Source organism: Leuresthes tenuis, unplaced genomic scaffold (assembly GCF_036924035.1).
Source record: "Leuresthes tenuis unplaced genomic scaffold, fLeuTen1.0.hap1 SCAF_16, whole genome shotgun sequence".
NCBI classification, from domain to species: Eukaryota; Metazoa; Chordata; class Actinopteri; order Atheriniformes; family Atherinopsidae; genus Leuresthes; species Leuresthes tenuis.
The window spans coordinates 8,861,060-8,877,415 of record NW_027325370.1 but is presented as its reverse complement, the minus strand read 5'-3'; positions in this window follow the sequence as shown (position 1 = coordinate 8,877,415).

Sequence of the window (16,356 nt, the reverse complement as noted above, 5' to 3'; positions counted from 1 at the left end):
TTTTTTTAGTTTGTTTTTATTTTTCAACTGAGGAGTTTGAAGCTGTACAGTGCAGATATTCTGTTATCTACTGTACAGCTATTTATAGATCAACCACCAGACTACACGTTGTGCCTGCTCGGAGTGGTGTAACGGCAGTCACAGCTGTGCCTCCTGCTCTCTTGTGCCTCTGTGATTATGCATCAGAGGTGTAGATGGTATACAGAACACATCTCCATGGAGATTTGGGATGACAGGCAACACTAATTAATGCTCGGCTGCCTCCATCTTCCTCTCCCTCAATTTGTCACATGCAAAGAAAAGCCACTCTCAGCCTCTCGCACGCACATATTCTCAAAGACACAGAAGCTTTAACGTCAGTACAGCAAGATTATCATTTATGCTGATCCCCATGACAGACATTTTGATGCTTAGGGATGCATTGTGCAGCACGCTGTGGCACTGAGAAGAGAGGGGGTACCAAGATGTCAGGGGGAGTCTGAACCGTCAAAGCCATATGAATGAAAAAAACACCATGTGCTCAAACACACGCCGTCTTCAGTCAGAGACGAGAAGGGTGACGCAGATATTCTGTCTCAAATGTTTTATTTGGCAGCAGTTCAGTGTTCATGTGAGGAAGAACAGCAACTCAAAGAGAAATGCACACCTCATCCCCATAAATATGAAAGTTTCATGAGACTAGAAATGTTGACACACCTGTATCAGTTTTAATACACTGATGATTTATTTGTATGATACACGTTTCCTTAAGTAAAATGCATAATTATCAATAAGTAAGGATAATTTTGTATTTATTTCGTTTAAATCTTTTCCTCAAACCTGTATTTCAACATCTTCATTATCAATACATTTGAGTTCTTATTATTGTGATGCAAATGAGGGATAATGTGAAAATATTTCATGGGTGCTGCTTACTCAATAAGAGCTGCTTAGTGTGGTTCAATCATTTTGATGCTGTATAAGTACAGCTCATTTTGCAGCAGTGTTTTTCTGCTTCCTGCCGCTCTTTATGCAATAATCAGTAATGGTTATAATAATAATAATTATGTAACAATAATTTTGTTGCATTTGCTGTTGCACCTTGCTGTATTTTGGTTACAATTTGTTCATATTAATAATCTGTAACTTTGAATCGTAAGTCATCCTGGCTAATGAGTGAAAAATAAACATGAAATACACATAAAAAGCTGACAAACCTTTTTTTTTTAGCTCTCGACAGGTCTATTGGATGCCTTATATAATCCAAAAGAATCAATGCAAAGACAGGGAAAAGGGAAGCAATAATCCATCTGAGAGGAAATAAATGAAAATAATTTCTTGAGAAATCTTAGGGGGTGAGATGGATAGAAACTGAAAAATAGATGGACCTTCTTCGTGTATGCTCAAATCCTCAGATTTCAACTCCAGACCTTTGAACTTCTCAACCGATGAAGAAATAACAACAGGTCTATCAAAAATCATTAGAAAGGCAAGCCAGAGACTTAAAAGGCCTATATCATGAGGATATAGATAAAAACCTGTTTGATCACTGTGAAAAAAGAATTTGCATAAAGTTAGTTTTAGTATGTGAGAAGGTAAAAACAGTCAAAGTGCTTCATGTTGTAATTCAATAATCAGGAACAGCTTGCTTTTTGTGATTCATATAGTAGTCGATCTTTTTCATGAAGCAGAAATACACAAAGCAAACAATCTGGTGGTGCTTTAGTAGGTCAAGTTTATTTCAACAACTTTCTGGACCCAAAACAATTTGTACTGCTGTCTGACAGAATATATTGAATGAGCAGGTTTCTCCATCATTAGATTTTATTTCTTGCCACAGACATTTTTCAGGGTGACATTGCAAGGAATCTTTGTGCTCAAATTGCTAAATGGTTCAGGAAGAATCAGAAATCATTTTCACACATGGATTGGCCATGCCAAAGTCCAGACCTTAACCCTGTTGAGAGTCATAGGTATGTGCAGAAGATTTCACATTTGTCAGACTCCTCCATTATAAATGTAAGATCTTGGTGAAAATTTGATGAAACTCTGGATGGAAATTAATGTTGTGACGTTGTATAAGCTTGGTGCAACACCTTAAAAGGTGATCGTAATCAAAACTAAAGGCAGCCCAGACATTGTATAAGAGCAGTGATGAAATTAGGAAAGAATGTTCAGTAGGACTTCAGCTTATCAAGAAATGTAACAGCCAAAATCTAAAATACTGTTCAGGAAGAATTCCATCCAGCACTGGAGATTATTCTTTGTTTATACTGACTTATGGACTGTAAAGTTTTTACAAAGTAATGAGGCATCTATCAGCCGAAAAGACTCAACAGGGAAACATGAGCCCAGATGAGAATCTGTACGTTATTAAAGCTGATAAAATGAGTTCAAACTATCACACGGTCTCTACTTGGCCCGTGGTCATACAACAGATTCCAGTTATTTTCCTATTTAATGAAAGGAAGTAAGTGGGGCATGCAGTTTAAAGATAACAGAGCTCCACACATTTAATACACTTTCTTATGTTCTTCAAGAGCTCTGAGTGAGGACTCTCGGTCATAACCTGGGTTTTAGTGAATGCAGCTTCCTGTTTTCTTATATATATATATATATATATATATATATATATATATATATATATATATATATATATATATATATGCACTTTGAATCACCTTGTTGTTGAATTGTGCTATACAAATCAACTTGCCTTGCCTTGTCTTGCCTATATATATATATAAGGAAGTCATTTTATAAAAATGTACATTTTGGGTTGCTTTAATCTTAACTGACTTCTTTGACTCAGGTGTGAAATGTGGTATAAAGGCTTATTTAGTCAAAGTAAAACATTAAAGCACTAATGCATTGTTGTTTGTAACCTTTTATGAATGCTAAGGAAATCATTCCAGATGCATGAATTATTTTCTTGTGTGTGCAGTTCTTAAAATCAATTTTCAAGCTTTTATATCCCCTTAGATAATACAGCAACTGAAATAACTACTCAAGTAGGAATCATTCAGGTTGACTTTTCTACAGTTTCAATGACAGACCAACCTTTAGCACATTGCAGGAATAATGCTGCAGTTAAGTTTTTCACTTTGCTGACTGATGAATGAAATATGTCAATTACTGCCTATTCACATGCAACACAAATGATCATAATAATCCGTAGGGGACTTTAAAACTACACTGCAAGTCACTGTGCTCAGAGATGATAATTGTCCAGTTGAATCTTCTGATTTAGCTCAACGCCATTGTTTGATTACTCTATAACCACAGAGCAGGCATCGTGGTAGTAGCTGATAGTCTTCCACACCTGAATGCCTCCATCAGTGAAGCAGTGTCACCTGCTGAGCGGAGCCCAGAGGAATGATGACAGAAAGGTCCATGGGGATGTGATTCATAAAAACAAGATGAGCTCAGGCAGAGGATAAAGAGTTAGAGCTGGAGGCTGAGAGAGGGAATCTGTCATGGCTTGTCCTGTCATCCCTGATTACTCCCTTTTATTGTTTCCCCTCATTCCTCGTTTTATTTCCCCCCCACTGTTGAAGGTTGTCATGACAATGGTGAATACAGTTTCCATGGAGAAGGGCTCAGCCAGAGCCATTTCACCGTTTGATTCATTGGTGAAGCCTAGTAGAAAATGAACCATGTATCTTGACTCATCGTGTCTACTGGAATAACACATTTTCATAAATCCATGGCTACATTAGGATGTAGTAGACATTAGGCATATTTAACACAATTAGCATAATTAAATGTTGTGGTCTAAAACTTCTACAGCATTAAAAGGTGATACTGCATATGAAAAGTAAGAGCTGGATCAATTTATGGATTCATGCAATTCATTCTTTTTAGAAAAAAACCCCCACCAAAATTAAACCAAATAATCTTTTAAAGTAGCATTCAACAGAATCAAATGCTTTCAATTATGCTACATGAAACATGTCAGTATCCCATATAGTTCATACTCTGTCTCAGTATTCACAGTCTAGAGTCCAGCTCCTGTGTGGAAAGATTAGAGGAGGGAGGAAATAGAAAAGGAGTGCAGTTGCTATGCAGATGGAGCATCTGAGCATGGAGACTCACCTTTTCTCCCCCGTCTCTCTCCAGTTTCAAACTTCAAGGAACATTTAAAGAGAAATGCTGGTAGCCATCACAGTTTGAGTGGCTGTGGATCCACAGGAGCTCTTTGGTGCTATCATTACATGAAGCAGAGGATTCTGTTACTTCTGCACTGAGCTCACAACTCTTCTTTAGGGATGATGATTCTTGCATACTCCACACATCAGGTCACACATTAGTCTCTCTACTTACTGTCAGTATAAAATGTAAAACATAAATGATTCCAACGAGAGGCCAGATTGGTGTGTTTTTCATCCAATCACATATTCTCACACTCAGCTGTGAGGATCTTGGAGAGATTTTCTCTGACAGTTTTCACACTGCCTTTTTGAGCTCCTTATGTGTGACAGTGATAACTCATAGCTGCTTGACAGACACTTCATTCCATTGTGGGATTTTACAGTTTACCCTTTGACACATTTTCAAGATAGTTGAGAAATTATTTCCAATGTTACAGCAACAAACTCCACACATCACAAAAAATTAACATACAAACAAACAAAAAAAACCTGTGGTTTTAGCTGAGTTTTAGAAACAATTTTTGAGCCGAGAAACTAAAATGAACTCAGCAATAATAACACAGAAAACACACACGCAATTTAATGGCATCTTCTGAGGACATGCAATCCTTTTTGTGTCTTCCTTTTTATGCAATCCTTTACAAAAACTTGATGTTTGCCTGCTTTATCTATTCCACTGCCAGCCTCGATGTGTACAATGTTGTTATAAAATCAGCAAACTGTATACACCTTGAACTGTCTAGCTGAGATTATGATGAAATCAGAGTTAGTCCTACTCTTGAATTATTTCATCCACTTTATGCAATCTGCCAGTTCCACTTGCAGCAAAAGCATGATGCTACCAACACCGTGATTCCCCACCTTTTTTTAAATGTTCAGGTCAGCGTGGACAAACAGCTTCATCACTGACTCATTTAACCATCAACACTCTCTACAAGTTTATTCCTTTTCTTTGTAAATTCTGCAGATGCTTTATTCTTAAAGTTCAGTCTCACAGTACATGGTGATGTAGAATTTGTTTGACTATAGACAGTGGCTCCGCTGTTCCAGCAGCTTTCCATTCATGGCAGATCTGTGCCTTCATCTGTGAGTCTGACTTCCAGACCAAAGGGTGAAGTAGCTACACTCTTACAATCATCCATGAGAGATACTGGCTTGTGTAAATCTACACTTTCTCAGATCTGCTCTTAGTGCCTTGCACTTTTCCTATTATAATTTTTGCATGTCAGCTACCAGCTGCAAACAATCCTGGTCAATAACAGGAAGTTAGAGGCATTGCCAAGATACAAAGCATTTTAGAACTTTTAACACCTTTGAACCAATAACTGAGTGCATGTATAATTTCCGTGCACTTTTTCATAACAAAGATGTATGTAGCACAATTAGTCTGTCACAGAGAAAAAGAACAGTTCAAAGAAACCATCAAAAGTCCAACACGGCCTAGAAATTTATGTCCATGATGAGTGTGTGTAATCCTCCAAGTCGAACGGTACATGCTAAAGGACAAGAGAGGTAATCAATTATTCTATAACTCCTTTCCATCCTCACTGATTGTATTTTGTCCAATAAGATAGTGGAATTCTATTAAAGTGTCTTGTTGTCAATCTTGTTCACAATCTCTCTTGGGATTTACAAAAAAAAAGAAAAAAAAGAAAGAAATTTCAAGTTATTAGCGTAAAGCTGATAATTATTTACTGGTTATTTCTATCAGCATTGAAAGTCCCACAATCATGAATCTAACTGGTGCTGGAAATACAAAACAGTGAATAAGACTAAGTGTGATAGCGTCAGAAACATGAGAAGAGAAATTATCATATTACGATTATTCAGCCTGAAGGTAAAAATCATTACCAAACCAATCCACCATAACTTAACAGCTGAACTTTGATTTAACATGAGATAACAAATATTCTGTGTATACATCGATAATAACTATCAGCTCTAATGCGCGCACGTTTAGTTTTACCATAACTAAATAAACAAGTTTTAATAATCTGGCTGAACTGTGATCATTTGAAGGTTTTAGTGAGAGCAGAGTTTAACTTGCCCTGAAAGTCATTGGTTTACTGACTGCAATGGTCAGTGTTTGGATTCAAACATCGCTGTCTGCTCTGTGAGTGTCATCTCTGCTTTAAAAACTGAGACTTAGAATTAGGAACTGATCATGTGATGAATATGAACAACTGTGCCTGAACGCTTATTAATAAATGCTATTCCATATCCAACCACATCACCAACACGTCACCTCGTGCATGCTTAGGACGGAAGATTGGATCGAGGAGAAGTTTCGGTGCAATTTGTTGGTTTCCTTAGAAAGGCATTGTTATTTTTTATTTAATTGGCTCTGTATGAATTGGACTGATTTGGAATCTGATTCATTGGAACTGATTGGATTATGATTGGATTACAGTGAATTGGAATGAATTGAATTGTATCTTTGAAGTGTTTTGAGATAACATTTGTTGTGATTTGGTGCAATATAAAAAGAATTCAACTGAATTGAGTTCCATGGAAAAAGCAAACGTGAAATAAACAAAAATTAGCCATTGAAACAAAGAAAGAGCTTGTACATCACTACAATGCCACGCTTACACCAAATATCAACACGTGCTTCATGATCATTTCGGCTCGAAAGTAAAAACAAATGATAATAAAAAAAATAAAAAAACACAAAATATAAGAACAAAGTCCCAAACAATAAGTGAAACAAAATCAACCCTTTGAGGAGGAGTGAGGAAGTAATGTTGTGTGAAGAGCAGGAGAATTATTTCTCAGTCAACTACCCTAAAGGGAGTTCCCCCCACCACATAAACATTATGTGTGAAGCAAAAGGCCAGTCTCTTCTTGGCCACTAATGGACAGCACTCCCTGTTATCCTGTGCCCTTCTCTCTCTCTCTCTCTCTCTCTCTCTCTCTCTCTCTCTCTCTCTCTCTCTCTCTCTCTCTCCGTGTGGTTGCTTGTGTGTAAAATAATGAAGACAATGTCCAGGAGAGATATAACTTTGACTTTCTCCTGTGAATCTAAAGCTCCATCAGTTTTTAATTTGATTCACTGTACATCATACCTGCTTCTGGCACCACCGCTACATCTCTGCCTCTGCAATCCTCACATGATGACAATCAGAACACTCAACACCTCTGTAATAAGAATCTATATTGAATTTTATTCAAACTGCCACTTGAATCCTGGCTGGCAGGCTTTCAAGTCTCGTTAAGGTTCAGCTTACAGTCAGCAAAGATGAAAATAATGACCGATGACAGGTAATAGTTCAGATGAAGTTTACTTCAGCTTCAAGGGAAGCGTATGACACACAATGACACGGGAGCTTTTTAGTCATTCGCTAACCTATTGTGACTGAAACAATACAGGAACAGTTTGATCCGTGACATTTCATTGCTGCTGCAAAATGTTCAGTAGCCCTTTCTGCACGGTCTATTTAAAATGCTGCCCCTTCATTGTGCATCAGTTTCCTCTGTTTAGGGTCAAAGGTGACATCGTGGGTCAAAGTAGATGCGCCGCTGATATGCCTCTGAATCAACATGTGTGGGCATGATGGCACAGCAAACAAGGTGGCTCTTGGAGTGGCGCCACTCTAGTGTCAGTCTATTGTTCTAGCTCCAATCATACTGTGTCTTATTTTTGTAAATTGTAAACATTCTAGAGTAAGCTTTTTTTCTATTAAAATAATGCTTTTTAAAACTTATCTCTGCACTAGTGTGGATGCTTTTCTGCTTAAACGGATTGTGTTAACAATTCTGGCATCCATTTTGATGAGCAATAATGCCAATCCAAAAGTTGTTCATATGTGAGAGCAGCTGACTGAGCTTTCGAAAGTCCAATATATGTCTCGATCAAGGAGATGTGAAGGTTGCAGGGCAAGAATAAAACAGAGGGCAAGGACAAGGAAGTTTAAACCATTTCTTCCCTTAATTGTCATGGCAGTTATGAGATCAATTGAGGAAAAATGGACAAGCTTGGAGTGCTGATGAGGTAACAGCAATAATATTAGGAAGGCCGTGCTGTGTGCTACATTGAGAAATAGCTACAGTTTCTGGAACATTTTCTGGTGTCTTCTAAAGAGCTTTCAGGCTATAGACAGACTGGTAAGAGTATGGAGAAAAGAATGGCAGCCCGTGTTAATGAAAGATGGTGTAATTCTGTACATCACTGATCATTTCTATCCATGTTGTCCTGTCCAAGAAAGTTCACCTGCGTTCACCTGTCAATGTGGTATGTGATGTCATCAGCTCTGATGTTGCCCAGTGACAAGCAGTACCTTAACACATTCGTACAAATCTCTTCAGAGTTCAACCATGTCTGTCTCTCTGCTACACTTCCAACAAACCAAGAGTTTATCAACTGATTTTTATGCTTTAATTAAAATCTAAATTAGATTAAATATTTCTTTTTTTCAATGATTTGTACTGCAACAATATAGTTTCTCTATGAGAATGAAAAAAATATCCAGCCATTTTCACCATTTGATAATGTAACAACAGCTTGACTCTGATGGGGTACTGTTTGGAGCATTGGCAGCTTGAGGAGGATGTCTATTTGTGTTTATATGGTGTGTGCGAAAGGGACACAGTTTCCATTTAAGCAGAGATCCTGAAAAAAAAACCCCACACATTTTCAAACAGTCAATTTTTTCATGTGAACTTTATATTTTAAGGACCGACTATGAATACCTGTGGTTGGGAATAATTGGCATCAACATCTTAATGATCAGTTAGTGTACCGCTTTTGAGCTAGTTAGAAGGTCAGGCTGCAGAACTGCTTCATTATAAGCTTGTTGGTACATAAATATGGGAAAAAATAGGAGAAAATCATGTCTGGATTTGTAATGTATGACATTTGTATGACATCACATCTTTTGGCAACTAAGCAACTAGATCCTGTTGCTAGCTTCTTATTTGTGGCACAGATGAGTTCTCATCTTCACATTCACAGTAAAAATATCACAGATCGTTAGTAACCTTACGCTTCTTATCTTTTTTTATTTGTGACAGAACAATCAATATATGAATTAAGAACAACATGCATTGGTATTTGTCACGAGAGAAGATTAACAATATATAATCAGGAACACATGAACTCCAACTTTCTCCCCTCGACTCTCCTGAATTGTGAGCATTCTGGTTGTGTTCCTGCGAGTGAATCGTCTAAATGATAAACATGAATTTCTGCTACCTGATTACAAAAGTCTGATTTTAAACCCTTTGTAAGAAGTCCCCCCCTCAGATATTTCCCAGCAGGACTGAACATGCAAACTTTCACAGTGACGATGCGCATTTCCCAGAAACACTCACACTTCTTAATCAAATGAAAACATCATCATCAAACTCACAAGTTGCTGGTGAGTGATTATTTTGGGTGCTTTGTCTTGAATCTGAAATCAGCTAAACAGAAAAAAAGTTAATGAAACTCTGAGCTGAGTGGCTGCTGGACAGCTTAAAGCTTTTTACTACCATTTAATTCATGTTACTGTTGATTAGATTCCTTTCAGAAAGGAATGTCCTCTAAAAGCTTGGCCATTATGTCTCAAGACAGGCAGGAAATAAAACAGCCATTAGTACAGTATGTGCACTTGCTTCCGTACAATGCTCCGTGAAGTCTCTGAAATACCGGGTCCATTTAGATGCATCCCCACTCAGTCGCATTCTGCAGAGATCATTTGAAAATGGATAGCAGAAGTGAACAACTGAAGCATCTGAAAATTAATCACTTCCGTCAAAATCACTTTTCCTGTTTGCTTTTTTAAAACATTAAACTATTTCTTTCAGTGCACTGCAGTGCATTACAAACTTTCACTCTCACGGTATGTAATTTCTTACGACACTGAAGTCTTTACTTCCATCTGAAATCATTGAGGAGTCAGAGAACGTGAACATGCACTCTTCCTCAGCAGTGGTCTAATCAGCGCCCACTGCTCTTCAGCTGTCTCTGCAGTGGCTCTGTTTCAGAGCTGCACTCCAGCAGAAAGTCTGAATGGCTCCAATTACCCCCTTTGACGTGGTCAGTGCACAATAAATGCCAAATGCATTAGTGACGACACCTCCCCCACCCACTACCAGGTAGAAACAGAACCATTAAGGCTCAGACATTGGTCATCAAGGAGTTATAGTGCTACATTCAGCTTCTCAGTATTCAAAGGGATGTTTTTAAATATTGATATTCTTATCTATTTCCTATTTGCAGCCAGTCAGCAAAACTACTTTGATTGCCTGTGGGTGGATTATATAACCTCACGCTAGGTTTTAGGAGACCTCTGGGATTCAGGAAGTAAAGGCAAACATATTCAGGAAGGCAACTTGCTGACATTTTGTAGGTGCAATATTATGTTCCGAGCTGATCATGTTGACCATCTCATCTCTTGGAAATATCACACTGAACACATTGCAGAAACTGTGGAGGATTCAGATATTTGCTTTACACCAAAGTATGTAAAAAATGGAATTCTTGCAAAGTTTTATATAAAGGTTCTTGTAGTAATAATGCCATAATAACCTTTTAAGTAATTATTATGTGCTGGAAAAAAGGTGTATCTGACAAAAATTAAACTATGAAATAGAAGCAAACCAATGTAAAGTACCGGAACAATGCAGAGTGCAAATACTGTTCCATGTGACGATATTAATATGCTAAGTAGCTTATGATGACATTTAGTCACATTTAGGAAGTGTTTTAAGATACCTGAGCTACATTAAAATATGGAAATAGTTGCCAACACTTGATATTGCAGTCTGGAGTTAAGTGGGGGAACTGGAAAACCAACCAACCATCACTGGAACAACCTTTTTTCTTTTTTTTTCTTTTTACCTTTTCCTTTCCATTCCAGTCAAATTATGAGGAACTTATTGTTGATTAAACACATCAGAATATTGTCTACTTTGTTTGCTGTTGCCATTGAATATGGTCATGACAGGTGCCTCAAACCCCACGAGACACCATGAGCATATCCAAGGGTATGTTCACACTTGACAGCCTTAGTAGAATTCGAAATTCGTCTGGTGCCATTGATCTTTTTGTGCGTTTCATTTGAACGTATAAACGGCATCATAAGAACTGTGAATTGCACTAAACGGTCTAAGGCAATGCTCACACTGCAGGTCTGAATGCTCAACTCAGTTTTTTTTTGCAGCAGCAGTCCGATATCTTTTTGGTTGTTCACATTGTAATTTCAGACCCCAGTGTGAACACTATATGGCCTTGAAGTGACCCGCATGTGCAGAAGAAGATGTGATGTCACGTGCAGCGCGCTGTGTTTACAGTAGTAAATATGAATGCTACACATGTCAGCGTGTGTGTATCAATTCTGAAGTTTTTGTGTAATCAGAGCTGACAAAATAATGAGGATTTTAATTAAGTCCAAAACCTCATTTTCTTTTCACTGAATAGCTCCATCAAGGGTATCTGTCATACTTGTTTTCTCCATTGTTCACATATGTTCTTGTGGCATCCCACCTCCTCTGGCACAGAATTGTGACATCTGTCTCACTTCAATGATATAAAATGACCATTCGGACTGAGGTCGTTCTGAAAAATATCAGATATGTGTCTGATTTAGGACCACATATGAAAGAGGCCTAGGTCTGATTTGAAAGATAAATCAGATTTGTCCTGTTTAGACTGTCTTACAAAAATAAGATATGGGTCACAAATGGGCAAAAAAATCGGATTTAGGCCACTGTTGCCAGCACTGTGAATGTAGCCTCAGACGCTTTGATCAGATAACTCTCGATCTGCTTCCACAGCAGCTCTGATGCAGTTGGACTGAAATATGAGTGCAGCATGGACCAAAGATATCCAAACCCACAAAGATTTGGAAGTTGTATGCCAGAAAAGTTTTCTAGGCAGTGTGGAGCGTGTCTGTTTTTTTCCTAACATGTGGTGAGTTCCCGTCCTTCCTTTCACGTCAACCAGTCTAATGAGACCAAAAGCTTCTATGAGGCAGCATCAGCAATAAGATTTACTGCAGACATGAAAAAACAGCAAACAATAAAGATCTTTTACAGCTTAAGCTTCAATCAATTTCAGAGATCAATGCAATAGGTCAGCCTCATCAACCATCGGAAGAACCACAAAAAGGAAAACACAATAACCCCAACCTTCCCCTATTATACAGTGGGATAGTCACTCTGCAGCTCTGTTGACCAGTTACAAAAATGCAAAGACATTACATACAGATGTCTAATTTTCACCATATACCTTTTAACTTTAGCATATAAAAGTTTTTTTGCAATTTCACGCATTTGGAAGAAGCTCCACTTGAGAAATTTTAGCTCAAATGAAGCTTTAAATATTTCTGTCACTGAAACTAGTGAGTTGCATCATAATACTGATAATATGGAAAAGAATGTTGTAGTTTCTGTCAAAGTGGACACAACTTTATATCTTCATTCTGTGATATCCGTGAACCAGAATGAATGAACGGTAAGAAAGGGGGAAACTAAAAATCCGTTTATCTTACAGTAGCTGTTATGTAGCCACCAAAATGACATTGCTAAAGTGGTCGATATCACCTCTGGGCTCTTACCTACACTGTTGCATAATTTTATTCAAACTAGTAAATGCTCAACTCCAAAATTAAAACTAAATCCTACATAATAATACAGCAGGGAATCGGTGTTTGGTAAATATTTGGCTCATTATTTGTTGTAAAGTTTTTATGTGTTTGTATAGGCCTCTGTCAATAGATTTGTAAAGCTGCTAAAATGCTGGAGTGGAAAACTGTTAGGAAATATCTACCAAACAACAGTACAAGGAACATGAAGCTGTCATCAGCCCATGTCGAATTGTGTGTGTGCTTATTGTATATATGTATACAAAATGTATATATTTAGTATATGACATGGGGAAAAGGAAACTAACATGTTCCCTTTAAGATGCTTGATAGACGGCAGAATCACAATATTAACTTTGGAAACTTTTGCCAAGCGATGCTGGAAAATGAACTGATCCCAGCTCATTTCTGAGGATCTGGCCACCTGCTGTCAGATCTCTCTGTGGAAGCCAGGGTGAGATTTCCATCTGTTCAGGGGACGAGCCTTTGCTTTGGATTAGTAATGTGTTTGTTTTTTCATACTTTGAGCATCGCAAAACCTTCATCTAAAATTCTCAGATTTCTACCCAAATTAATTTAGTAATGTGACTAGTATTGACACTGGGAGTTAAACGTGATTTTTAAAGATTGTGATACACGCATATCCAGTGTGTTGACTGTTCTCCTTTATTTTTTTACGCTTCAGTAATACAGTCCAGTACATCTGCGACTCAGTTTTTATGGCGGAGATTAATCTAAAAGCCAAGTTTTCACGGGAACTCACAACCTGAGGCACTCGTCTGTTTCCAAAGGAGGGATTAGGGTCCAAATTCAGTTAGCATTTTCTGAAATAGCTTAATGAGACTGAAAATGCAGCGTGGGATGATTTAATTATAAACAGTCACTCTCTGTCTCTTTAAAGCTAATCTCCACAAGAGTTTGTATAAACAACTTGTTCACTTTAAGCCAGAGGTTTTGGCATATTTAGTATCATGTGCTCCTGCTACTCTTCTCAGTTCTTGTGTTGACTAAATGATCCCATTTGCTCAGCTGCTCTACTTTGAGTGGAAAAATGACAACAGACAACAACAAAGCTGGGTACAACATGAGATGACTTATGTGACATTACATACATTACATGACTAAACTCAATAAATAAAGTTACGTACCAAATGAATGCTACTAAGACAAAGCACAACTGTATTTGAGCTATAATCAGTGTATCCAGTTTGAAATAAATTGATGTTTTTTGCTTCAATTTCCAGCTGTATTGATCTAACTTTTTATTAATTATATTGTATTGTATCATTTATTTACTATGCCATTCAATTTCTTAATAAATTAGTTATATGTCTGTTCTTTTATTCATACAGTGTCACACAACATTTCTCTGTCTCCATTTTTACATTTCTGATTTATTATTTGGTTTGGGGGGGCATCAATTAACTTAAATGTTAGACTGTCTCTAACGCTGCATGCAATTGTAAAAACAACAGTCTAATCTAACCAACCTCCATAATAAGAAATGATCGAAGCATGGTTGTTTGTCTTACCCCTGACGGATCCTGTGACTCCTGCTCTCCTCACGTCACCTTCTGTTGTGTGTGTTTTAAATCTTCCTGTTTACCAGAGACCCTTCGGTTTTGCAGAAGACAGATTTTATGTGAACATAAGAAAAAAAAAACGATAACTTGGTGTTTCCGCTGTAGTGAAGAGTTGTTTTCTTTAAATATCTTCTGTTCACATACTTTGGGGTGAGAAGGTTTTCTGTCTCTGTCTCTGCTTTGTTAAAATGAGGATGTTAAATGTACAATCCTCGTTCTTTACTGTCAGTACAGAGACCTTTGGTCTGCCTTTAGTACAACTCGAAGTCTAGTGGGAAACAAGTGCAACATGAAAGGTCCTCCTTTTCACAGATCCTAATGACGCTGCTGTTATCAAAGGTTGCTGGCTGTCAGTAGGAGTCCAGGACTCATACATCTAATTGGGATCCTGGAAGACAAGGTACACCAAGTCCACGAGGGTCTGAGTGTGAAGAAATTTGTTCATTTTCGTGATTCTTTGCCCAGTTTTTTCTTTGAGATAGTCTGTGTAAGAGATCGTTATATTAATCATATTACCATCGTATGAAAAAGACAACACTCACATTGTAAGGTTTTATGGATAAGGATATAAGAATAAAAAGATAAGTAAAAATCTCCTGGTCCGTACAAGGTTGTACAACCTCCGATTAATAATGGAAGACATGGTCGTTCCTACTAGAGAATGATTGTTTGGAAATGGCTTTATAACCCTTCCTAAATTGATGGGCAACAACATTTGCTTCTCTAAGATTACTGCAGATGTCTTTCAGGCTTGTTATTGTGTTAACAAAAACTTGAATGCTCCAGACCAACAAACTGCCCAAACTTCTGCTTTTATAGAGGTGCTCACACTTGCTGAAGATCAATTAATCAAGTGCATTTGATTAGCAGCACCTGGCTGCTACTTACCCTCATAATTCCCATGGAAGCGTTAACAGTGTTTTTCACACACTCCCCTTATCTCATTTCCCATTTGCATACACTTGATTCCTCCAGTTGGCTCTTCTTTTTGTGTCTTAGTCCCTCAAGCTCGAGATACAAGCAGAGGAATTGAGGACAGACATGAGGTGAGGTGAGAGGCATTTGTCAATGAGGCGTCCTTGCTTTCAGAGTGACTCTAAAAACAACTGATACTTTAAAAACGCAAGCAGGAGGACGGAGAACCTTGTCAAGGAGACAAGGAGTCTAAAATTACATATATGAGATGAGCTTGCTGCCTTTGTATTTTGGTTTAATTTTTGTAAAATAAATGACAACACATGTATTAAGTGTTATTTTATAGATCAGGAAGAACTAAGTCATTATGTCCTGATGTGTAAAACCAGACATGTGTCTATAGATCCACATCACCTCATAATTTAACATGAAGATCATGTTCTTTCCTACATGTTTAACTTTGTTTAAGAAACAATATGTTACTGTATCTTTGAGTTGACACCTTACTTCCTGCTTCCCTTCTCTTTGCGTCAGATAATTGACCTGCAGCTCTCTCAGCAGTGTATGAACCCTCATACGCTTGTTACTCATCCAACAGGAAAAAAACAAATGGCACGGAAACAGCTAACAGTGACTTTGACACTGGCTTTACCTGTTGCATTGTTTCTAAATAGTCTCCCAGCTGATAGTGATTACTTTTAATATCTTCCACCACCTCATGTAATCATTCCTGCATATAGTAATGAAACTGAATAGCAGGTTTTGATGTGAACAGCTGTCTGTGTTGCTGTAAAGCGTGATAAGAATATGTCATAGATTTACTCATTTCTAATTGTTCTTTTATGCCAAATACATCAGTCCTTGAACTGAAATGTATTTATCGGCTTTGAACACTCATGTCTCCATTTTGGTTTTATATAAAAGGAGATTTCCATTGATGTTCCAAAGTGGAATTGGGAGGTTTAGCTTAAAGTGCGGCACAAAATATGCTGTGTTGTCAGTCACCATTAAGGATAGAAGTTACATGCGAAGGGCATAAATTTTAAGGTGTCGGGGTTGGAAGAATTTAGTTTATTATCTCTACTTGAAGTCACTTTTACTACAAGCATACACAGACCTTATGAGAGACTTGAAGATGGTCGTTTTGCATTGTTGTGCACATAT